General features: G+C 36.3%; 1 long non-coding RNA gene across 1 annotated transcript; it reads right to left on the reverse strand.

Annotated features, from left to right (window-relative positions):
- Positions 1–1,305: 1,305 nt before the first annotated feature.
- LOC111156773 lies at positions 1,306–18,381 on the reverse strand. The gene is made up of 3 exons (XR_002641254.1): positions 18,324–18,381; positions 6,243–6,373; positions 1,306–1,352 (listed from the first exon to the last, which is right to left on the reverse strand). It is a non-coding gene; the product is annotated as an uncharacterized LOC111156773 (long non-coding RNA).
- Positions 18,382–27,264: the final 8,883 nt, after the last annotated feature.

Raw genomic sequence — 27,264 nt, forward strand, 5'->3', positions numbered from 1 at the left:
ATGTGTGTGCAGAGAGTGGAAGATAAAGGATGATCTGGGCAGTTTGTGGGGACATTTAACGAGCATTTGTTGCCAGCTTTCTGAGAACAAAGCTTTCTAGCAGTAAAGCTAATTAAAAAACATATTGCGTTGTTTTTGTCTAAGGCCAAATATTCTTCCATGAAATACCATGAAAATGGCAAGCCTAGCCATTTGTCCCTCTTATCTGACACTTAGGAGAGACATTCATTGAGTTTCAAAAGCTGGCCTTAATATTGACAGACTGACCAGATTTCATGGACGTTGTCTTATTTGCTCTTCTTCTTGGCAACCGTGTGAGGGAGAAAAAGGAATTTTATGAAGTTTGGCAAAGCACTGAAATGTGCTTCAAAATTTGTGGAGTTAGTATTTATATCCAGGTTTTATCTGACTCCAATTTTAAGCTGATCCCATAATATCAAACAGAAGCAGCTGGGCATGTTGTAGTATGACTGGGAACACTATGTTCTGATTTCAAATATTTTGTCCCAGTAGGCATTCCCAGGAATCCACACAATGTCTCAGTAGGTAGCAAAGAGATGTTGCAGAAACCTAAGGTGCACATCACTTGGTTCTCTCTACCAAAAGTTGTTTTGCATCGCAAAACAACTTTCACCACAGTTCGAAGTGGTTATCCTGACCAGCATGACAGCCTCCCTCTTGGAAGATTTCTGTATGCATAACGACAACACTTAGCGTCCTTAACTCTATGAAACTTACCTTTTACTGCCTGTTACTTCCTGATAGTAAAGGTACACCTGAACTTTAATATCATCTAAGCATTTCTCCATGTGTGAAATTTAAAATTCTTATACTCCACACACTGATATCAGGGAAGTTAAATGACTTACACAGCATTTTACAGATACAGCAAGTGACAGAACTGTGACTTGAATTCACATCTTTATGAGTTTCAGCACGACACCATGCTGCACATCTCCTGTGGCAACCAGTGTAGTGCTCAGCATGATTACTTGTTCCAGGGATACCAAAATAGTAGAAGTCAAGATACTGAGAAAAAAATAAAACTTGAAAAATGATGAAAACTATCAGACAGTTCAATAAGTAGACCTTGGCTTATAGGTTTTCTGTGATTCTGATTTCATTTCTTTTCTGTGTCTACGTATCTGTAGGGCAATGTTGACTTTAGATAATATAAGTGTGGAAAGCTTCTCTTGAGGAGAAATTAAACTTCAGAAAAATCAAAAGCATGTTGACTCTGTGAGGGAATCTGGACACTGGCTATCATCTAAACCTTCTTATGAGGGCTGAGGTGCAGAGGATTGTTGTGCATTTTCCAGGACAGCAATGTTTCTGGAACTTTGAATGATGACCTGTTGGGGAATGAGGTGAACAGGTTGTGTTTACAGTCTCAATGAAATCATATGAATAATACAGCTAAGCATGTCCAATAAAAGAAAAAGAAAACACATGTCCTAAAAGGTCACATACAAACATGAAATAACCCTGGCCCCAAGACTCTGTCACTTCAGGCACTAAGGAATCTTGGTCAAGCAGAACACGATGTTCTCCCTGCTTGACCTCTTATCTCTTCTGGATGAGATTTTTTAAAAAATGATTTTATTTATTAATTTGAGAGAGATTGAGAGTTAGAGAGCACAAGCAGTGGGGCTGGGGGAGCAGCAGAAGGAGAGGGAGAAACAGGCTCCTCACTGAACAGGAAACCTGATACAGGGCTCGATCCTAAGACCCTGGAATCATGACTTGAGCTGAAGGTATATGTTTAACCAACTGAGTCACCTAGGCAAACACCTTCTGATGATGATGATGAAATTGTTTTAAACATAATAGTTCAAAGCACTGAAAATGTTCTCTTTGCAATGCTTTTAACTTTTGAATCAAAAGCTGGCATGATTTGTTACCCTTGCCTTTCATTTTATTTGGAATTTAAGATAAATATTTTAATAAAGCAGGAAAAGATAATGACCCTGACATCTCTTCAGTTATGGTATTAATAGATAACTATAATGATCAGAAAATACAGCCCAGGCAAGATTATGAAGAGGATGATGTTTTTCCTGGTGCCTCAGTTATGTGATTCTTTCTGTATGTTGAGAGTATCCCTTACTATTCCTCTCAGATATTCATGGTGAAGAGAGCTCTGGCTGTGACACTGCGATTTTCATTAGATATTATTCAGCTAACCTGACTGTATGGTGAGTGTATCTTGGCTGATGCTGACATATAGATAGGCAACTAACTTAAAGAGAGGCATAGAAAAGTTCCCTGGCTTTGAAGGAACAAGAAAGAGGGTGGTAAAGGCCAGTGATTTATAGTTGACAGGGAATCTGAGTTCCTAAGAAATTTTCATTTCCATGCTTTTGCTTTTGTTTAATTAAATGTGGGTTTTCTTTCTCCAAATAATTTTGGGCAGATGAGAGGAAGGCTGAGACTCTACTATTCAATCAATGGTATTACAAGCCCAATTTGGGAACCAGTGGTGTAAATTGCTCTGGAGTGTAGTCTGGTAATATCTATCAAGGTTTAAAGTACACATACCAGTTACACTTGAGTATAGAAAAAAAACTAAAGAGATTAAATAGCAACTTCCAATAATACATAATATTCTCACAATTGAGAAAAAGACAACACAACACAGAGATAATGCAAGTCTATGAAGTAGAGAATTCAACAAACAAAACAGGGGAAGGGTTTTCAAAGAATAAGTTGATTAAAATTTGTCTGAAATGAAAAGACTAGATGGATCGATCAAAAGGACCCTTGATATACAAAGACAGATTGATTCAGAATTAGAGAAACTGAGACATATTCTCGATAAGTTATTGAACTCAAAGGATAAAGAAAGAATTCTTCAGTCGTCTGGTCAAAAAGTAAATATCAACCATGATGGGAGAATATCTAGGTGATTTAATTTCTTTCCCATAGCAACCTTTAATGCAGCAATGTCTACAAAGTTCTGAGGGATAAAAAGTGTAATGCAAGTCTATTGTACTCATCCCACTTTTCTTTTCTTTTTTTAAGACTTTTTATTTATTAATTTGACAGACAGAGAGAGCTTGAGCAGGAGCATGGGGGAGAGGCAGAGGAAGAGGGAGAGGCAGACTCCCCACCAAGCAGGGAAGCCTAATGCAGGACTCCAAACCAGGACCCAGGGATCATGACCTGAGCGGAAGGCAGACCCTCAACCACTAAGCCCCCCAGGCACCCATCCCAGTCATTTTCCAAGAATAAATGCTACACGGAGGCTTTCTCAAAGAAGCAGCATCATATGGCACCCGTAAGTCCCTCTGGTGAAAAAGACAAACAAACCTTGAAATCCAGCCAAACATGAACTATTTCAAAAGATGGAATTTAACATGTAGCAACTATGGTAAAAGACTTTAAAGTATTCAAATCCTTTTAGTAAGTATTTAACCCACTAAAATATAAAAACAAGATTAACTAGTGAAAGAAATTCTGATAGCAGATTACAATTTGAATGTCATTCATTCATGCAAAGTAAAGATAACACAAGTGTCACAGATGGAAATGTGAGCGGGAGGTGAGGGGCTGAAATGTACTGATGCTAAGCAGTTCCTTTCTCATTAAGAAAGACAATCAAAGATGTCTGAACTGGAAACGTATTTTTTAATGTCGTGGTTGATCCAATATCAGTGTTTTAGATAATAATTTTTTCCTGAAACTTAAAGAGATATTGTAGAGTCACATATATTTTGTAAGGAAATCTATTCATCTGAGAAGACTGTAATTTCTTCTGTGTGTGTTTTTTTTTTTCAGTCAAAATCAAATAAAATTTAATTATTCTTAAGGTTTAAGTTAATATTTTATATATATATATATATATATATATATATATATAAGATGACCCCATTGTTTTAGTTATTTCTATATTGTTTATGGATCTATGTATTTAAATAGCTGTTATTCCACATTTGTGTATGTGTGTGTAAATATATATTTATGGATGCACACATGTATGTTTATGTACACATACAGGTACATATATACATACACACATGCATACCCTGACACACATACTCTCTGATAGAGAGACAGACAGCTATTGGCAGTAACAAATACTAACACTGAAATATTAACACTGAAAAATGCCTGTGACACTAGCCCAGTCACCTGCCTTCCATAAGAAGTGTTTGTTCCTAGGTCTTTTTGGCCAAATACACAGGTTCCCACTGTATACTACTAAATTAGTAGCAGTGTCACTGTTAAGTCCTCTGTCTTTATTGGAAAAACTTTGAACTTATATCAGAAGGTCTTTCAGCTTCATTTGTCTTTACCAAAACACCTTAACTTTCCCCAGAAACTCTTTGTGACTAACACACTTGACCAAATACCCATAAACTCTAATGATAATGAAGTCTCTCTCTTGTCCCTGGCCTCTCAGGCCACACCTGATTGGTTTAAGGATGAGCATCTACTCGAGCTGGGACAATGCGCCTGTCTACAGAAATTTGGGCATTTTTCCATGCTCTTCTGGTTTGAGTGGCTAGAGCTTTGAATGCAATGTCACAAATTGTGAAGACTCATTTTCCACCATGGCATCTGGAAAGCTGAGAAAAGTGGAGTGCGGGGAGAAAGAAGCAGATGTTATAGTGGAACAGACACCAAAGTGATGGAGCATCTCATTGTGTTCTTGCTTTTCAGTCACCGGATTGTGCACCTCTCTTCTCCTAACAATAAATTCCTCTTTCAAGTTAGCTTCAGACAGTTTCTTCTGCTAAATAATCCAAATTATTATATGAATTTAATTTTTTTAATTGTGCTATGTTAGTCACCATACAGTACATCAATAGTTTTTGATGTCGTGTTCCTTGATTCATTGTTTGCATATAACACCCAATTCTTAAGAGAGACAAACATAAGAAACTTCTTATAGCATTTAAGTCAATGTAGTGAGATCTATAATAAAAACACCAGCCACTTCAATTCCTGGTATAATTCAAAATAAAAGTGTTATTTAAGAACTACTTATTTTTTCAACAAATAGTCATTGAGTTTACTATGACCCAACTACTAGTCTAGCTATTTGAACAACAACAACAAAAAAATCATAACTTTCAAGGAACTTCCATTTTGGTGGAAGCATATAGCTTTCCAGTCTCTGGAAAAAGTTGAAAAGTAAAATATGAAAATGAAACAAATGGGTTCATTTAGGAGTAACCATTTCAAAGTTTCCTAAAAGATAGAGAACATTTGCATCAAGAAATGAAAACATCTCTCAATGCAATGAGGCAATACTACATGTTTTTGAGTTGTAAGATAAACTTGATAAACTAGAACAGTAAAAATATTTTAGACACTTGTATTTCAATGCAGTTATCTAATGAAGGAAATTATGCTTCCAGCTTTCAGCTTTTGATAACACATAGCTAAAGAGAAGCTGTTTAGAAAAATTCATTTTGAGCTAACAAAACCAAAAATGTGTCCAAGAAATATTTGTTGTATGAACGAATGGAAAGTTTCTGATACCAAACAGCTCACACCAAAAGTAGGGGAGATATTACCACATTTTCAACCATTCAAACCCTGTCAAAAGGAAGTAGATTTACTTACTAATTCTCTATTCAGCTGTGTCAAATACAAAATTCATATCACTTAAGTTTTCTCAATTAAATATCTTCTTATTTAAAATTCCTAGTTTATTTTTATTCTGCCTATTCATTATGGTTATGCCATTCCTTCATGGATGTCATTCCTCAATTTATTTCTTTGAAGACCATATACATATTTAAAGTCATTTCCAAATTTCATTTGCTATCAGTGTTTTTCCTGAATTTTAATTTTGTTATTAGTATTTCTAGAGGGTTTTCATTGGCCCAGGCTCTGAGAAAATGGTCCAGTCTTGAATTGGAAGCTCAGGTTCCTTAAGTAAGATGAGTGAGATATAATGAAGCTATAATCTCTGAGAGGATATCCTGGTCCATATCCTGGTTCGATACCCTATTCTCCTACCTCCTTCATTATGTAGCTTCCTTAAACTGTATCTAGAGCTCTTTTTAAACAATTTTGGCTCCTGACTCTTGCCATTTTCCTGAATAATAACTCCAGTTTGCTTCAGCAGGCTTCCAGATACAGAATCCAACAGGGTTTATGGCTTTAGCCCCCTATGAGATATGTTTATCCTGTGTTTTAGCATAGCTATTTTCTTTAATATTTCTCCTTTCATTTTTTGTCTATCGTTGCTATACGTCTGGAGTGAAAGGAGTATCAGAGAGTGAACTTACCAATAGTAACTTGGTTAGAAGTTCCAAAATATTGTTCTCAATTACTCTTCCAGACTCCAAGCCAGGAGGAATGGGAAATATTATTTTATGCAGTGAGACCATTGTCCTTTAAGTTCTATCATATAGTTGAACTGAAATTAAAAACAAAGATGCTCTGAAATGTCCTCTCACTTGCAATAATGTAACATAAACCATTTTTATGATTAGGCAATTTCTAAGCAGTTGATCTGGTAGAACTTCATAGGGTCAGGCCCCTCAAAAGAGTTCTTGGCACCATCAAGAGAATGATCACTTATTCATACACTGTGGGAGGTGGCAGAATATAGAAATCATGAATTTTAAACTGATTACAGGAAATATGAAGGAACTTGCTCAGTGTCAAAATATTAATTAAAGGTAGAACTGAAATTAAGTTTTAGGTTCCTTGGCTAACAGGTCATTGTTCTTTTCATAATATCATGCAGTTTTATTTATTTATTTTTCTTATATAAATACAATGAATGTTGAGTGTTTAGTGACATAATCTGCAAAATGTCATATTATCTTCTTGGGTTAGAATTAATGCATGCCATACCAATTTGTTGGTATTGATGCAAATGTATTTTTGTTGAGTTTACTTTTATTATGCCAAAAACTAAAGATAATGTTGATATTTACCTTATTCTTTTATTCAATTAATTTCAATTCAAATATTCATTAGGTGAATTTACCTTTGTGAGATTAAAATATTTCAGAGTATTCTTAAAAATCACAACTTTCTATAGCTGCAAATTGTAACTTTTTAGCCTCAAGTTTTTAGGCTTTTAGAGTTGTATGTCTTTATAAAAACTTGTTCATTCATTTTTTTTTATTTCAAATATTTATTGAGTGCCTATTATATGGCAGATGCTATAGTAGGTATCTGATATATAAAGTAAACAAATATAGATATGTCCCCTGAATTCAAGGAATTGAGACTCTAGTGGGAGAAATAGAAAATAAAAATAATAATTGTAAGATAAATGAAAATTAAAATGATTGCAAGTATTTATGAAGGAATGATATCAGGTCTTATGTGGAAGTAATCAGAGGATTTGACTAAATTGGGAATCCAGGGAAGGATTCTCTGGAGAGAGGGTCTAAAGGTCATGCAGAAGCAAATTATTTGAGGAGAAGGGGGGAAGAACATTCCCAGCAGAGAATAGGATGTGCAAGGTCCTTTGGGAAAAAGGTCCATGGGTCCCTCAGTGAATTAAAATAAGCCAATAAGGTTGGAAAACATTCAGCAAAGGAAAGGTGGCACAAACTGAGGCTAGAATAGACAGGATTAGGTTATGCATGGTTTCACAGGCAGGTTAAGGTATTTGGATTTTATCTTTAGCATAATAGGGAGGGTTTAAAGTGTTCAAAAATCATTCTGGCTGCAGGTGAATATGGGCCATAAGAGGAAGCTGATAGATCAGGTTTAGGCTGCTGTTGTACATCAGGTAAGAGAGAACATTAAGCTGGATGAGACAGTGGGAATAGGAATGGAAAGAAGTGAATGAATTAAAAAGGTATTTAGAATATGTGAATGATGAATCACTAAATTCTATTCCTGAAACCAATACTATACTATGTATTAGCCAACTAGAATTTAAATTAAAACTTGAAACAAAAAAATACATAAAACAACAATTAAGTAGAGGATTTAAAAAAAAATAGTACTTAGAAAAGAAAACTAACAGATTATGAGAAGGATCAGGATGGTTCTTAGGTCTCCATCTTGCATATCTGACTACATAATGATGTCCTTTGCAGAAATAGGAACCACAGAAGAGGACTTGGTTTCAAGGAAAAGATCAATTTTTCAGTGGTGTCGTATTAGTTTGGGTACTTTGAAAATATATGACAAAAAGATGGAGCTAAAATGGCAGAGTAGAAGGACCCTAGGCTTTCCTTTTCCCTTGAACACAGCTAGATAAATATTAAAATCATTCTGGACACCCAAGAAGTTGGTCTGAGGACTGACAGAACAAACTGAACAACTAGAGGGAGAGAAAAGGCCACATTGTGGGAGGAAGGAGGTCTGAAGACATGATTTGGTGGGGGAAGGATAGTGGGTTAGTGGGGGGGAGGGATCCCTGATCATGGAGGGGGGGAATGAACAGGGGACTGCACAAGGAAAACACTTCCCCAAAGCTATTGACTTGGAAAATAAGAGGGATTGATACCATGAGTGAAGCTCAAAGACAGGAGTTTTAGAAGTCTGTGCCCTGGCTGGTGTTGAGCTCAGTGGTCACTTCAGTGCTCCTGTAGAGAAGGAGGGTAGAAGCCAGGGAGCTGACAGTGTAATCTGAGGATCCCCTAGGAAACGATGGGAGAGATGGCTCGCCTTCCAGGAGTGCATCTGGGAGAGGTGGCATTGCCTCTCAAGACAAAAAGAGTTGGTGGGCACCATTATGCTAGCTTTACTCCAAACTTCAAGCTCCTGCATATTGGTACAACTGCCCTTCTGGGACAAACCTGCACCAGCACTAGCATGGCAAGATTCTCCCCCGGGGGCCAGTGCAGGTCCGCACCGTGTGAGGTCCCTAAAGTTTGGAATTTAAGAACTCAGCTGGGTTGTCTGGAGTAAGACACAGGTGCACTGTGCTGCCAGATGGGCAAACAGCCCAGACACATACAGGGTGAAGGCAGGGAACTAAGGAATGCCTGAGATGCATGAGGGGAGGTTGTTTGCTCTTTTGGGAGGGCTTCTTGGACAGTACTGGGTGTGAACTCCCTTTTCCAGGGACAAGGGAGAGGGCTGGTGCTATTTTCTCCCCCCACCCCTCAGCATAAAACTGACTTCAATAAGGAGTTAAACTGCTTACATCAAGCCCCACCCCTCTGCAGTCTGCAGGTGCTGCTTTACCAGGGTAAGTGTGCCTGAGAACCAGAGCAGCAGTCACCTCCCCCAGACCAGCACAAACCCCCAAATGCATGAAGTCTACTGAGTATAGAGTGTTGCAACACTTCAGCTGCAGTGGAAGTAGCATCAGGTCTCTTCTAACAATCAGATCTGAGCACACCTACTTAAAACTCACCACATTCTGGCTAAGGTCCAAACGCTGCCCACTGCATGCAAGAGGAAACTCTGCAGAGAACTGATCTGAGGAAAAGTAGCCAGACACAGCAGCAGAGTGCACACAGCACATACCAGAAACACTTCTTGAAGCACCAGGCCCTGGATAGTGTATGACCTCTTCTTAATAAAGCCATATTCCCAGGAGCAAGAAACATAACAGGCTTTCCTAACACACAGAAGACAGACCTAAACAAAAATGCCAAGATAGAAGAATTCATCCCAAAAGAAAAAAACAAGAAAAGGTCATGGCCAGGGATCTAACTGAAACAGAAATAAGTAATACTCCTGACCCAGAATTTAAAATAACAATCATAAGAATACTAGCTAGGCTTAAGAAAAGCATAGAAGACACCAGTGGGTTCCTTGGGAGTGCAAAGATTTAAAAAAAAACCTAAAAATTAGGATGAAATAAAAAAATGCTATAACAACTGAGATGTGAAACCAACTGGATGTAATGACCACAAGATGGAAGAAATGGAAGAATGAATAAGTGATATGGAAGATTAAAATTAGGGAGGGGTGCTTGGGTAGCTCAGTTGGTTAACATCTGATTCCTGATTTTGTTTCAGGTCATAATGTCAGGGTTATGAAATTGAGCCATGTGTTGGGCTCTACACTGAGCAAGAAGTCTGCTTAAGATACCTCTCTCCCTCTCCATCAGCTCCTCCCCTGGCTCACATGTGTTTTCTCTCTCTCAAAAAAAGGGAGAGATAATAAAATTATAGAAAATAATGAAGTTGAAAAAAAGGAAGGAAAGAAAAATATTAGATCACAAAAGTAGACTTAAGAAACTCAGTGACTGCATAAAGTGTAATAACATTCATATCATAGGCATCCTTTTTTTTTTTTATCATAGGCATCCTGAAGAAGAGGGGAAATAGGGACAGAAGCTTTATTTGAAGAAATTATAGCTGAAAACTTCCCTAATCTGAGGAAGGAAACAGACGTCTACATCCAGGAGGCACAGAGAACTCCCATCAAAATCAACAAAAACAGGCCAACACCAACACATATCATAATAAAATTTGCAAAATATAGAAATAAGGAAAAAAATCTTCAAAGCAGTAAGATAAAAGAAATTCCTAATACACAAGGGAAGACAAACAAGGTTAGCAGCAGACCTCTCCATAGAAAATTGGTAGGCCAGAAGAAAGTGTCATGATATATTCAATGTGATGAATGGGAAAAATATGCAACCAAGAATACATTATCCAGCAATGCTGTCATTCAGATTAGAAGGACAGAAAAAGTTTCCCAGACAAACAAAAACTAAAGGAATTTTTTCCTTTAGTTTTCCTTTCTCTGCAAGAAATATTAAAGGGGATTCTTTCAGTGGGAAAGAGAAAGCAAAAGCAACAAAGACTAGAAAGGAACAGAGAAAATCTTCAGAAACAACTTAACAAGTAATACAATGGCACTAAATTCATATCTATCAATCAAAACTCTGAATGTAAATGGACTAAATGCTCCCATCAAAAAACAGAGGGTGTCAGAATGGATAAAAAAACAAGACCCATCTATATGCTGCCTACAAGGGACTAATTTAGACATAAAGACACATGGAGATTGAAAATGAGGGGATAGAGAACCATTTTTTATGCTAATGAACATCCAAAAAAGCTGGAGTAGCCATACTTATATCAGACAAACTAGATTTTATTTTATTTATTTATTTGTTTATTTTGACAAACTAGATTTTAAACAAAAGACTGCAATGAGAGATGACAAAGGACATTATATCATAATAAAGGGGTCTATCCAACAAGAAGTTACAACAATACAACAAATGAAACTACAACAAATATTTATGCCCCCAACTTGGGAGCATCCAAATATATAAAACAGTTAATAACAAACATAAAGGAATTCACTGATAATAATACAATAATAGTAGGAGGCCTTTACACCCCACTTACAGCAATGGATAGATCATTTAAGCAGAAGATCAACAAGGAGGAGTGCCTAGGTGGCTCAGTTCTTAAGTGTCTGCTTTCAGCTCAGGTCATTATCCCAGGGTCCTGGGATCAAGCCCCGCATTGGACTCCCTGCTTGGTGGGGATCCTGCTTCTCCCTCTTCCACTCCCCCTTCTTGTGTTCCCTCTCTTGCTGTATCTTTCTCTGTCAAATAAATAAATAAAATCTTAAAAAAAAAAAAAGGAAATCAACAAGGGAACAATGGCTTTGAATGACACACTGGACTACATAGACTTAACAGATACATTCAGAATATTTCATTCTAAAGCAGCAGAATAGACATTCTTTTTGAGTGCATATGGAACAAAATCTAGGAAAGGTCACATACTGGGCCACAAATCAGGCCCCAACAAATACAAAAAGACTGATCATACCATGCATATTTTCATATCACAATGCCATGAAACTTGAAGTTAACCACAAGAAAAAATTTGGAAAGACCACACAAAAAAGTAGCTTAAAGAACAACCTACTAAAGAATGAATGGGTCAATCAGGAAATTAAAGAAGAAATAAACAATACATGGAAGCAAAGGATAATGAAACCGTGATGGTCCAAAATACTCAGGATGCTGCAAAAGTGTCATTAAGAAGGAAGTAGATAGCATCATTGGCCTACCTCAAGAAGCAAGAAAAATCTCAAATACACAACCTAAACTTAGCTTCAAGGAGCTAGAAAAAGAACAAAAAATGAAGAAAAAAGTCAGCAGAAGAAGGGAAATAATAAAGATCAGAGCAGAAATAAATGATATAGGAACAAACGAATGAACAAATAAAAAACAGTAGAAGATCAATGAAACCAGGAGCTAGTTCTTTGAGAGAATTAATAAATTTGATAACCCCAAAGTAAGACTTATCAAAAAGAAAAGAGAAAGGACCCAAATAAAATCATGAATGAAAGAGAAAAAAACCACAACAAACACCACAGAAATACAAACACTTATAAGAGAATATTATGAAAAATTATATGCCAACAAATTGGGAAAGCTAGTAGAAATGGGCAAGTTCCTAAAAACATATAAACTATGAAAACTGAAACAGGAAGAAATAGAAAACTTGAACAGACAGATAACCAGCAAAGAAATTATATAAGTAGTCAAAAATCTCCCAATAAACAGAAGTCCAGGGCCAGATGGTTTCTCTTTGGTAGAATTCCCAAACATTTAAAGAATTAATACCTATGCTTCTGAAACTGTTCCAAAAAACAGAATGGAAGGAAAACTTTCAATTTCATTCTGTGAAGCCAGCATTACCTTGATTCTAAAACCAGACAAAGACCCCACTAATAAGGAGAATTATAGGCCAATATCTCTTATGAACAAGGATGAAAAATTTTTCAATAAAATACTAGCAAATTGAATCCAACAGTACATTAAAAAGAATCATCCACCACAATCAGGTGGGATTTATTCCTGGGCTGCAAGGGTGGTTCAATATTCACAAATCAATCAACATGATAGCCACATTAATGAAAGAAAGGATAAGAGCCTTATGATATTCTCAATAGATGCAGAAAAAGCTTTTAACAAAGTACAGCATCCACTCTTGACAAAAACCCTCAACGAAGTACAGACAGAGGGACTATACCTCAACATCATAAGGGTCATGTACAAAAGACACACAACTAGCATCATCCTCAATGTGGAAAAACTGAGAGCTTTTCCACTGTGATCACGAACAAGACAGGGATGTCCACTCTTACCATTGTTATTTAATTTAGTACTGGAAGTCCCAGCCTCAGCAATCAGACAACAAAAAGAAGTAAAATGCATCCAAATTAGCAAGGAGGAAGCCAAACTTTCACTGTTTGCAGAGAACATGATACTCTATGTACAAAACCTGAAAGACTCAACTAAAAAATTGTTAGAAATGATACATAAATTCAGTAAAGTGACAGGATGCAAAAATCAATGTACAGAAATCTGTTGCATTTCTGGACACCATTAATGAAGCAGCAGAAAGAAAAATCAAGGAATCAATCCCATTTATAATTGCACCAAAAACCCTAAGATACCTAGGAATAAACCTAACCAAAGAGGTAAAAGATCTATACTCTGAACACTATAAAACACTTATGGAAGAAATTGAAGATGACATAAAAAAATGGAAAAACATTCCATGCTCATGGATTGGAAGAATAAATATTGTTAAAATGTCTATAGTACCCAAAGAAATCTACACATTTAATGCAAACCCTATCAAATGTCACCAGCATTTTTCACAGAGCTATAACAAACAACCCTAAAATTTGTATGGAACCACAAAAACCCTGAGTAGCCAAAGCAATCCTGAAAAAGAAAAAGAAAAGCAAGAGGCATCATGATTTCAGACTTCATATTATATTACAAAGCTGTAGTCACCAAGACAGTATGGTACTGGCACAAAAACAGACACATAGATCAATGGAACACAGTAGAAAACCCAGAAATGGACCCACAACTATGGGGTCAACTAATCTTTGACACGGCATGAAGGAATATTCAATGGGAAAAAGACAGTCTTTCAAAAAATGGTACCAGGAAAACTGGTCAGCAGCATGCGAAAGAATGAAACTGGACCACTTTCTTACAACATGCCTAAAATAAATTCAAAATGGATGAAAGACCTAAATATGAGACAGGAAACCATCAAAATCCAAGAAAAGAACACAGGCAGTAAACTTCTTGACTTCGACCATACAATAGATGTGTCTCCAGAGGCAAGGGAAATAAAAGTAAAAATAAACTATTGGGACTTCATCAAATAAAAGTTTTTGTACAGCAAAGAAAACAATAAACAGAACCAAAAGGCAACCTTCAGAAGTGGAAAAGATATTTACAAATGACATATCCAATGAAGTGCTAGTATCCAAAATCTATAAAGAATTCACCAACTCAACACCCCAAACCCAAATAATCCAGTTAAGAAATGGGCAGAAGACATGCATGGACATGTTTCAGAGAAGACATCCCGATGGCTAGCAGAGCATTACTGTTCTCTTCAATCATGGATCCTCCATGCATACAGAATGCCTGCAAACAGTAAACATACAGTATGTATTTACTGAATAGATGACTTAATGTCCATCATCTACATGAGAAAACTGAGCCACTTAGAGGTTAAGTTCTTGGCTAAATTTGTAGTGGTTAGGAGGAATGTTAGACCTTCTGAGTCCAAGTTTAGTGCTCTTTCCATTTTAGACTTGCAAGGATCTTAGAGATAAACTAATTTATAATAGATCTATTGATTGGGTGTTTTGTAGTTAATTTTCTAGAGAAAATATTTCTGTAATGCTTAAAAGAATGGCATTTGAAAGCAAAGCCCACCAACTATTCTGTCTTTTAAAACCTCACATTATCCAGATAATTAAATTGTGGCCACGCTTAAGAGACAAACAGGAAGTTAGTTATTGCTTTGTGAAGTATGAGGACTATCAAGCAGATGCATTTTAAATTAGATTCTAGTAAAATTCCTTACAAGTAGCCAGCAAACCCAATACAGGTGAAGTAATAATTAAGGAATAACAACTAACATAATAATACTTCTTAGATATTTTCTACAAAGTCCACTTATTCCTGGATGGTATGAAATGAACACAATATATATTTTTTCTATTATGACTATAAAACAGTAACAGAGGAGGGGGGAGAAAGAGAGATGGGAATAGGATATTTTAGATCCCGTCTTGGATCCACATTCAGCCCCAAATTATCAAACAGTCAAATATTAATCTATAAAAATCTTACGGTACTTCATGTATTCTGCCTTGAATAATATTATTGAGCCAAATACCCATTGATCTGGGTCCATATTTTAAAGGGTAATTAAATTAAACTTATTAAAATAATTTATCTATGTTACTTAATTACATTTCAGGAACTACTGGATAAATGTAGTATGTGCTACTACAAGGCATATAACTCCAAACAGCATTTTCTTTCCCCAATCCTCCCCATTTCTGAATACAGTTTCTCCCCAAAATTCATTTTCAAAGCAGTTAACTATTCCCTTTGATGTTTAACCTCATATTTAAAATATTATACCTTATTAATATGGTGGTTTTTAAAATGTTACAAATTATATAAATTATCTTTCAGCCTTGGTGTTGCTTTTAAGAGTTCTAATATCATTCTCATTTCAGTCCTTTGCATTTGACTTTTAATTCTGACTTGTTTCTGGAAACACTCGGAATTTTTGAAGGCATTCTACTTTAAATAGAAATTAGCTTTCTATAATGAAAGGCAAGGAATTAGCTTTAATATTTGCGTCTCAAAAGTATTCTCCACCTTCATCATTTTGCTGATACAGTTTCATACATATATATATGTGTATACATATATAAGTTTATATAAATTCCTTTCTTGAAAAAAATTGTTATCTGGAGTTAATATATTCTATTTCTTCTCCTTCACCTCCTCCTCCTTCTTCTTCCTCTTCTTTTTCTTTCTTTTTGTATCCTTTTCCACTTTCTCCTCCTCCTTCTTCTTTAGCTTGCTTATGCAACCCCATTTTACTCACAAACAATCTACAAATCAAATTACATCAGGTAATATCTATTTTATACGTTATCTTGGGAACAGCCTAGTTCCAGTGGTTGTGCTCTTGTGCTCCTACACTCAGCCATGAGAAGACCATATCCCACAAAGATGCTCCAGATAAGAACATAGACGCATATGAGCAGGAGACCTAACCTAACCCACAGTCCGGATCCAAACCCAATCAAAGAATATGAAAGCTACAAACACACAGAGACAAAAGATAATAGTTGAGAGAGAGAGAGAGAGAGAGAGAAGAAAAAAGAAAAAAACAGACAAGGTAGCTTAAATTTCCACAAATTCTGGAAAGATGGACAGTTTGTGCTGCCTTTTGTTGAAGACCCATTTTGTTCATCATTTTATGTAGGATAATTAAAGTACATGGACTTTCAAAAAAATTGTATGAAAGAGGGTGTGTGCCTGTGTGTGTGTGTGTGGGCATGAACATGCATGCGCTGGGTCCCCAAAGAAGTGGAATGTAACGGAAAGCTTTATTTTATTTTATTTTTTTGTTGGACTTAGAATGCCATAATTCAGTAAATAATTGTTGCATCACCATAATAAAACCCACAGAGAATTAGGAGTTGCATCCTTATACGTTACTTCTTTTCCAATGAAACCTTATTTGAGAATGTTTTTCTAAATTTCCCTGAGACACTAGATGTCTATACAAAGTCAAGGCACTGTTAAAGTGCATATTATATATGATGTAACAAATGAGGCAATTAATTTGGATTTGTTTCCACAGAATAAGCTATTTGATATTTCTGTACTCTTTATGGCAGATTAGTTTTGATTATGGTAGATTATTATATTCTTTCTGAGTCATTAAAAGCTATTACCGACATGTACCAAACTGTGTTTTAAAGCATTGTCATTATGTTTAAAATGTATAATTTGTAGATAAAATTAAAAGCATGAAGCTTGTCAAATATCTTTTATTTCATATCTCAAAAAAGTAAGAAAATCCCTCACTTCAACGTTGAATTATTTTAAGTAGAGAAGTCAGTGGAAAAAATGAGATTTAAAAAAGGAAATGTTATCTCAATATTTGCAGGGAAATGGTGGTGAAGTTTACTAGTGCTTTTCATATCTGATTTTTCTCTCCTTCCAGACAACACAGGAAAAAAGTACTTCCCAGACGCCTTTGCAGGTAGTCAGGGTCATGTGACTAGTTCTAGCCAGTGAGATGCAAATGAAATCCATGCATCTTATTTCCAGCTGAAGCTTTTAAGAACAAGTATGCCACTTCCATAATCTCTCTTTCTCTCTGACAGTGACCATGGAGGCAATTAATCGAAATGGCAGCACTCAACAAATAAATAGTCTGAGTGACTACACGGAGAAAAGCAGCTCTGGAAAGACATTTGACTGACATCAGACTTGTGCATGTGAGAGACAGATTTTATTGTTTAAGACTCTTTTGCTATAACTAATGACTAAAACAGGCATGTCTTATACAAAATCTGTTTATAAATTTTAACTTTTTTTAGATTTCATTTATTTATTTGTCAGAGAGAGAGAGAGAGAGCACAAGCAGGCAGAGTGGCAGGCAGAGGCAGAGAGAAGCAGGCTCCCCACTGAGCAAGGAGCCTGTTGCGGGACTCGATCCTAGGACCCTAGGATCGTGACCTGAGCTGAAGGCAGCCGCTTAACCAACTGAGGCACCCAGGTGTCCCAAACTTTTTAAATGGAAACATACTTTATTAGGACAGAGATACTATTTGAAAGTACTCCAAGGTAAATATTCCTTTAATCAAACAATTGTTTAAGTACAAATAAATAAAACCACTTAATTTACATGGTTTTCAACTGATTAATCAGATCATAAAGTTATATGATTAGAACATTAAGAGGTTATGGGTGTGAATGTTAGTCTTCATTGTTCGGTAAAGACTTGTGCATGAGGAGAAAGGCAAATAACTTATATGTAGTCAGATATTTTGAGCCATTATATTAGGTCACACACGTGGGAACAATTTGTAAGCTGAAAAGCATTATAAAATATAAAGAAATCAGTGGAATCGTTATTATTACCATTAAAATCTTGCTTTATTGAGAGTCTCAGGGATGGCCGTACACTTAGGAGCGGGTCTACATATATTACTCTGCTAGATGATATAATAAGCTAGTAATTCAGTCTATCAACTAAAGTTGTTTGTACTATCTGGTACTGAGCAACCTACTTAACTGACTTGCATGTTAATTGACAGTTCATTATCTTGACTGATATAGTAAGTTGTTTTGATTTCATGTAGACATTCTTAGACAGTTACAAATTATTATCTAGGAAGCTCATGCTCCAAACACAAAGTCAAGGTCACCAAAGGCACTACAGAGACTGGCAGTGACTCTGCTCAGAAGTATGGGTCGTCTGTGTGTTTGTGCGTGCGTGTGTGTGCTCATGAGTATGTGTTCACAGTTTTTCATATTACATATTTTAGATATCCTGGTATTATTCTAATCTGACTACTTGACAGCAACTTCAAGACCTTAAGCAACTTACCAAATTTTGTAGAAGTAGAATGTGCTAAATGTAGGGCATTGACTCTGACCTTCTGTGTTCAAAGCCAGCACCCTGTCCATCAGAACACAGCTTCTGTTAGAGAAAAAGAACCAAAAATCTCAATATTATAAGGTATTTTTAAAAACATGTTATATTTTACTCTCTGACTTATCTGGAATTATTATCATGCTTAATGTGTGAAAGAAACCTAAATTCATATTTTCTATACTATAATCCAATAGTCTCAATCCTGTTAATGCCTTACTTTCCTGTCTTTCTAAATTTCTATCCTCATTTTCAAGCAGATAGAAAGGAAAATTAATTATGAGCATTCACTAGTAAATGTTACTATAATGGAATGCTAACAGAAGGATCAGAGTTCCTTGTACTTTCTTCCCTGTCTATTCATATGTCCTTAATATCATCCTTGTCCTGAAATTTTTGCTGTTGTAGAACTGTATTTATCTCCACAATCTGTTTTTAAAAATTTGTAATAAATTTCTCAAATCTTAAAGAAGCAGCTTAGAAACATGGATTTTAGACATGAGATATTGATTTGAATGCCAGTTTTACCACTAATTAGCTGAGTGAACTTGGGGATGTTTCTTAACCAAGCTGATTCCCAGTTTCCTCATTTCTATGGTGGAGTTAAATGCTTCATAAATAGCAAGAATTAATCAATAAAATGTACATAAAGCAGATCAATTAATAAAGATGAAAATTATGTTGGTTACTTTCAGAGGCCTTAAAATCCACTTTTGGAAGGTGGCTTATTTCCAGCAAAGACTAAAGGTAATACCAAGTAATGCATATCAAGGACCATGGAATTAAATAAACCTAGGTTTAAATGCTGTCTCTATCACTTACAGTTCAATATTTTCATCTGTAAATTATGATCATTATAGATGAACCTTATGAAGTTGCAAAGAAGATTAAATGAAGTAATTTATAAAAAATACTTTGTGGTTCCTATTGGTGCTCTGGAATTGAGCTGGTTTTCTCAGGAGAAAGGGATCAGGAAAAAAGAGAAATCTCTGGGAAGAAGGCAAGTGGAGGTAGGGCAGGAGAAGACTTGAATAGCAATGAGAGCCTAAAAGATCAGGGACTACACCATTCACTTTGCTCTGCATCACTGGTCTATGGCCCCATACTTGACACACAACACCCAACCAACACGTATGTGAGAAATAAATGAATACAACAAGTGTCCTTCTAGACATTGCATAAAATGTGAAATCAGAAGCATGAAAATGATGAAATATGTTTTGAAATATACTCAAAGTCAAAAGCACTCACCAAAATGCATTTATGTAGAAAAGGCAGAGCTTCTTGAAAGGAATAAAATATTAGCATTTTGGAAAAGAAAAAAAAAAGTAAAATAATTATTTGTTCTTCCAAAAAACTATTTCTTTCTTTCAGAGATGTTTTCTTCATTGACATCAACTGGTAATCAAGAAAGACAATGCACTGGGCTGGCTTTGTAGATACTTGTTATACCAGTTGGGCAACATAACTGCATTGTAATTCCATTGTTGGAAACACCTACAGACAATGTCTCCTTTGTAAGATAGTTAAGGACTTGGTTGCTTAGATAATGAATCATCTAAATAGAAATGGCAAGCAATTCAAAAGAAAGAGAATCTGTACTCTATTTCAGAGTAAAATCATCATCACCCACCCCCCCCACCAACTTTCCATGTATATGTGAAAATCTCTCTGCATCAGCCAATAACAAGCTTAATACTCGTTCAGACTCTTCACTTTCCCCACACAGGTCTATTTCATCCTGAATTCAAGGACTAGAATACATATCTAAAGACATAGAGAATTAAATTGCAATGTATTCTACTACCTTAGCTCTGATTGCTGGAGTTTTAAGGCTAACAAATAACAGTAATAATCACAATTAATATTTATTGAAATCCTAAAATAGCATTATGCATATGTGTATGTGTATGTGTTGTATGGATACTATTTTGATCTTTACAATTCCACCAACTAGTTAAAACAAATGTTATTTTCCCATTTACAGAAGAAGAAGATCACAATGTTTTGGTGAGTTTCTCAAGACTAGTCATGCATTGAGTGTGGACCCAGAATTTGAACCCCAGCTATAGAGTCCACCTGCTTTCTACTAGAGGCTGCCAACATAAGGGTCTAAAATAATAAAGACTTTAAAAGCCACAAAATTAATTAGGATTTCTTCTCAAATAGACATAAGGGTGTAAAATAGACATAAAACATGTGAAGGTGCCTGTCTCATTGGCCAGAATGCCATGGTGAGGCCAGAATTATTCATAAACTCTGAGCCTGGGGTCTAGTCAGCAGAAGCTATCAAGAAACGGTGAACAGGTTGACCAGACAAGAACAGTGATTCAGATGTCAGTAGGTGGGCATTGGGAAGAGAGCATTATGATCACCAAGGCTTCCCATCAAATAACCCAGAAAAAGACCTGTTACTAACATTTATCTGGATCTCAGTTCAAAGTCATTGTCCACTGACACTCTAGAGAAACTCAACAGAAGCACTTAATTATCTAATCTCCATTTAAAATATTAAAAACACCCTTAATTTTAGAAAAGTGCCCAAGCCACACGCTGTTTTCTAACTCACTAATTCCTAGTCACACTGAATATTTAAATATAAAATTAAATCTTCCCTGATCTGATTCTCTCATTTACAGTCAGTCCTGAAATAAGGAATATGTGGATGGAAAACTCTAGGTCTGCCACATACCTGGGCTTAGAATTAAGTCAACTTGCCCATACTCCAAAATCTCTTTGTTGTCAAAAACATATGGGATCCAGGGATAGACCATGGCACCAATGTTGCCCCCACCTCTCCCCTCATCATTGTATCAGTTGGCATATAACAACTTATCCCTAAACTTAATGGCTCGACACAGCTGTTTATTAACTTATAATTCTGCAGATCAACAACTGGGTTTGGATTAGTGAATGGTGATCTGCTGGCCTCACCTGGCCTTACTCATGTATCTGCATTTAGTTGACAGTGTTGGCCTCATTTACATTTACAGTCTGGCTATTTCATGGCTGCAAGCTAGCTTACCATTGGATGGATACCTAAATTCTCTTCCTTTCATTCTCCAGCAGGCTATCTTCTGTGGTTATCTTAGGGTTCCAGATACAGCAAAAGAACAAGATCTAATGCACGGAAATTTTTAAAGGCTCTTCTTGTGTCATAATCCAAAGCAGTGAGCCACACAGCCAGCTCAGATTCAAGATGTGGGTACACACAACTTATCTCATGATGGTAAAATCTGCAATGTCATATTGTAAGAATGTAGATGCAGGGACAGAATTAATGGCTCTTTTTACATTCTTCCACAGCCAATCCTCTGGTCACACTGGTCCTAATGTTAATATTATCCCCACTTGCAAAATATACTCATCTCTATCTAGGACACTTAAAAGACTTATTCCATTAAGGCACTAGGTTCAAAGGTCAATAATCTGATTTTGTAACTTTCTACATATCCAAATGCAGTTTCTTAGGGAGGTATATAGAAGGTGATATTACAGCCTAAATGCCTGGTGGTCACCCTCTATTGAGTTAAGAAGAATGTACCCAGTCTACTTTATTACAGGTTAAAGGTTGTGCTTTCTCCACCATTACAGAATCATTCACGCAGAATCATTTTAGTCAGACCAATTGCCTGCCAACTAGAATGACTGAGACTGACTGATCTGAGCAGAAATTATGGTCTATAATGTTTTTTCTGCTTCATGTGCAGAAACAGCCTCCAGCTGGATCTGGCTGAGCCAGACTAAATTGCATTTGATTCATTGACTTTGCTGCAATTGGTCTGTATAACAGTATGGCAGGGACCCAACATTACAATCCTTTTGTTCACGGCACTAAAATGGTGAGTAGTAAGTTAGACAAAATAAATCTTTTGGTACCATTTTTATTTGCTCAAATAAAAATTACAGGACTTTGAAATCTTAGAAATGCCATTTTGTGTACTTGCATGCACACACACATGCATCAAGGGATTTTAACACTTTCTACACATGTTGAATCATAGCACCGTCTTTAGAGAATGTTATCTCTAAAGTCTATTTTGTTCATTAGTTTATAATAGTAATATATTAAATGGAGTCATTATTATATGTCATATATTGTGCTACAAGCTTTCAAATCATTAGTTCTTTTGATCTCATCAAAGTCAGTACTATTATCATCATCCTCATTAATAGCTGATGGCACTGGCGATTGGGGAGGTTAAGTATCCTACTTAAAGTCACATAATGACATTGCCCCTTATTGGTTCCTCTCTCCCTCTCTCCCTACCTCCCTTCCTTCCTTCCTTCTTCCCTCTCTCTCTCTCTCTTCCTTCTTAATTCAACTGGCATTTTTGAGTATCTATTCTTTATTTAAACTTAAAGGGAAAGAAACATACATTGCAGGCTCTGGAAAAACGTATAGACAATGGAGGAAAATAATTATGTAAATAACATTTAACAAATGTTATCAAAACATGGTGAATCCTCTAATAGATTAGAATAATATGTAAGGTGTTAGAGGATTAGAACAATAAATGTCCATGATGTTAGGTTTAGTGCCAGCTCTGTTTACCACCTTAATCCTAGACTGAGAGCACTACTTTGAACCTCTCAGGCATTCAAGAAAACAAAAACAAAAACAAAAAAACTTGTTGATTGAATCACTGAAAACAGTCTCACCAAAAAACATACTTGATTACTGAAAACAGTCTCATAAAGGAGATGACCTTTGACTTGACCCATGCCTATAGTATATTCTCAAAAGTGTCAAATATTTAACTTAACTATGAAACACTTTACTATGTGGTTTATCATAGGCCAAGTATTCTTTTAAGCATTTCACAAATGTGAACATAAATAATCCTTATAGAAATTATTAGCCCCATTTTCCAAATGAGAACAAGGATTTGCAGAGAGATTGGGTACTTTGTTGTAGCTAGAATTTGGCAGAGCTGGGACTCAAATACCTGCAATCTAGTTCCCTAATCCATGCTCCTAAGCACCACTTTATGCTGTTTCTTTTTCTTTCTCTTTTTATCTTTTAAATTTTATAATTTTTTTTCAGTGATCCAAAATTCATTGTTTATGCACTATACCCAGTGCTGTCTCTTAAGGGTACTGGGAGTTCATTTTGTACCTTTTGTAGCCACTTGACATTCAAAACACATGTTTCTCTTCTCTTCCTTTTTGTCTTGACATACATAAAGAAGAGTTTTCAACTCCACTTCATTAAAGGTGGAAAATTGGAATTCATGCCATTTGGAATAGAATTTACATGAACAAGAGGCTAAGTTTTATTTGGTTTTTGACAGACTTCTGTCAAGATGTGTGTATATATCTGCACATAGGATTCGTGTGTGTTCAGAATTTGCAGGTTTTTGTATTTCTATGTGGCTACCACTTACCTATCTTTGTAATTTTTTCAACTTGTCCATTTAAATTTTCACCTGTAAGTTCATACACATCAGAACAAAGTCAGGCTTTAGGCACAGGAGATGTAGTGGTCCTCGAGCTTGTAGCTTACTGTCCTAGCATTGCTTCAAGTTCCTTCTGGTTGTATGCCTACTAGTTCTTACAAAACATTTGGAATCAGGGAGAATGGTATTTAAATGCAAGAGGTTCTAATTCTAAGTATGCAAACTTGGGTAAGTTATTTAACCTGTAGTTTTCTGTTTCTTTATCTGCACAAGAATAATACTCACTGTATAAAGTTTCATGAAAAAATGTATATAAAATGGTTGATGCTATACCTGGCTAATTAAATGTGGTTATTAAAATGGTTCAAATCATGGAGACTTACTGTCCTTCTTCTGGACTCACATTTCTGCATGTCATGTCTTAGCACATAATCCTGGCTTTGTTCCTCAAAAGAGATTCCTACTTCTCTCTGTCTTGGGCTTTCTTATAGGACTTTCTGGAGTGAGCGCCTCAGTTCTTGGCTATTTCAGTCCTCATGATAAAAATGCTATGCCATTAACCCATGTCACTAATGCCCACCAGAAGAGGTAAAAATTTCTCAGCCTGAATTTCATAGATTTCTGTATTCTGATACCCTCATCTACCTCAAAACATTTTTTCTTCTTTATAACATATTCCTTTTCCCCCCAATGGGCATATACACATTTTTTCTCTCATCCTAGGATCTTTCATTTTGCCCTTTGCAATTATTTCTTTGAAATTTTGACTTAAAATTAGCCTCCTATATTATGTCTTCCTCAACATTTCTTGCTCATTTTTTAAATTGATTTTGGGTTCAATGGGATTTGATCAGAAAAACAAAGCTCCTGGGAGTAATACAGAATATGGGATTCATTATTTATTGTTCTTGCACTATTACGGAGCTGGTTAAACACTTTATGAAGCTGTTGGTAATGCATCTGGTTCTGTGAATAAAGTCAACAGAGCAGACAGTGAGGAAGGAAAAATAAACATGGACTGGGGAGAGCAAAGGCAATAGAACGCACAAGGGCTAACTGAACCCACATAGGGCTCTTACTATCACCTAGCCTCTAACTTGAATGATGGGGTGACCTGAAGAAAAGCTGGTCTTCTTCATCACAGAGCTAAACATGGAACTGGCCATGATTTAGAGAAGTAAAAAGAGATTCAGTGGGAGCTAGACAAGCCATGAGCCTGGCTGCTACACTTCACCAACATGATGAGTCAGGTCAGTGACAATGAGCATGAGTGGTAATGGAGCTTAGTGCCCGAATAAACCTTCTGAGCTTATCTTCACTTTCTGTGTCATTCAGAGAGATCTACCTCATATTTCTTCCCCAGACATCTTTTTCACCAATTGTGTTTCTTCCAAGTCCTTCATCATCCAGCCAAATCATTACCTATTTATTGCCTTTGAATTAGTGTAGATCCATACTTCTGGTCATCTTTCATTTTAGGCAAAATGAACAACAGGTACATTGCTTAAAGTTATTATTTTTTAAATATTTATTTATTTATTTATTTGAGAGAGAGTGTGGGTTGGGAGGAGCAGGGGGAGAGATGAGAGAGAATCCCAAGCAGAAGCCACACAAAGCCCAGAGCCCAATGCAAGTCTCAATCCCTGAGACCTGAGATCACAAGCCAAGCTGAAACCAAAAGTCAGATGCTTGACCAACTATGCCACCCAGGCACCCCACATTGCTTGAAGTTCTGACTACGGGTAGATTTTCCTTTACCACTCTCTGGGATGTCCCAGAGAGGGGCTGTAGTGTTGTAGCCATATACCTTCAAGTAGTACAGAATCATCTGTAAGTCAGGACCAATTTGATCTTCCTTAAACAACTCTCCAGGAGGTTATAGGTGATGGTTAAGAAGGAGAAAGTAATATAATAGAAAAATGGGCTGGGGGCATTTGGGCCATTTGCTTGCACAACTCACTCTGTCTTCAGAAAGTGTTTGAGCTCAATCTCATATCTATCATTTCTGTTTGACGATGGGATGCTACTGTCTCAAGTGTATAATCAGTGAATCAGGCTAGTTAAGGCCATATGGTAATTTGGTGGCCCATGGTTAGGTGTTGTTTTTCTACTAAGGCTCTGTAGCAAGCCAGAGATGTTTTACAAAAGGAGAATAATTATTTGCAAAAGAAGATGCAGTTTTGCTGCAAAATCCTAAATATCTGTTCTGTGAATCACTTAGAAGGACTTCCAGAAGTTCCATACAGCCTTACTGTCTGACAAAGAGAAGAGACTACAAGCACTGTTGTATAGATCACATGGTATGGATGGTAGGACAACTTGCTTGGCCTTTTGTACATGATGCAGGTTCTTCTCTTGTTCTGAACCTCCATGAAAACTGAAGGCTTTTTGAGGTACTAGATAAATGCGTCATACATTCAAATGATGTATATTTTTCATCAAACATCAAAAACATAGTGGTGAGAGGGGACAGATGCAGCAATTTGTTCTTCATTTTGGAAGCGATACTTTGAAATGTCATGGTCCATTGATTGGATCTTTAGAAATTTCATTTCAGTAGTCAGTCTTGGAATTTTTGTGAAGTTTATTTCCTATCCACTGGCAACGATGTTTATAAATAATGCCTAGAGTAGCTGCTACTATTTTTACATCCTTCCCAATCAGCTAAATATTATAAATAAAACGAACAATCATGAAATCCTACTGAAAGAAGAGGTAATCAAGGTTTCTGCAGACTAGATTATGAAATAAGGCTGGAGAATTGATATAGCCCTTAGGTAAGATGGTGGTGATACACTGTTGTTTCAGACAGCCAAAAGTAAAGTGTTTCTCTTGGTCTTTACTAACAGGTAGACAGTAAAGAGCATTTGCCAGATCAATAGCCTTATGCCATATGCCAGGGGATATGCCGATCTGCTCTAGTAACAAAACCACATTTGAAGAAGCAACTGCAATTGGAGTCACCATCTGGTTGAGTTGTAGAAACCCACTGTCATTCTCCAAGATCCATCTGTCTTCCACAGAGGCCAAAGAGGCAAGTTAAATGGAATGTGACAGGAATCACTATCCCTGCATCTTTCAAGTCTTTAATGATGGTACTAATGTCTGAAATTCCTCTAAGAATGCAATGTTGTTTTTGGTTTACTATCTAGGCAGTTCTAGTGGCTTCCACTTGGCTTTCCCTAACATAATAGTTTCCACTCCATAGGTTAGGAAACCAAAGTGGGAATTCTTACAGTTTCTGAGCATGTCAATTACAACCATGCATTCTGGAATCTGGGAAATAACCCACAGGATGAGTGTGGAAACTCATTGGTTCCCTGTGAGATAGACCCAAGTCAAAACTCAATTAATTTCAGACTTCCATTAACCTCTACTATGATTGGTGCATCACAATGAAATTTTTGGTCTCCAGGAATTGGTTTAAGTATAGAGTCAATGTCTGATTATCCCTCAAAAATCTGATTATTTCCTCTTTTGCAATGCACAATCACCCC

The sequence above is a fragment of the Enhydra lutris genome, unplaced genomic scaffold, assembly GCF_002288905.1.
Source record: "Enhydra lutris kenyoni isolate GAN:26980312 unplaced genomic scaffold, ASM228890v2 scaffoldscaffold49, whole genome shotgun sequence".
Taxonomy (NCBI): domain Eukaryota; kingdom Metazoa; phylum Chordata; class Mammalia; order Carnivora; family Mustelidae; genus Enhydra; species Enhydra lutris.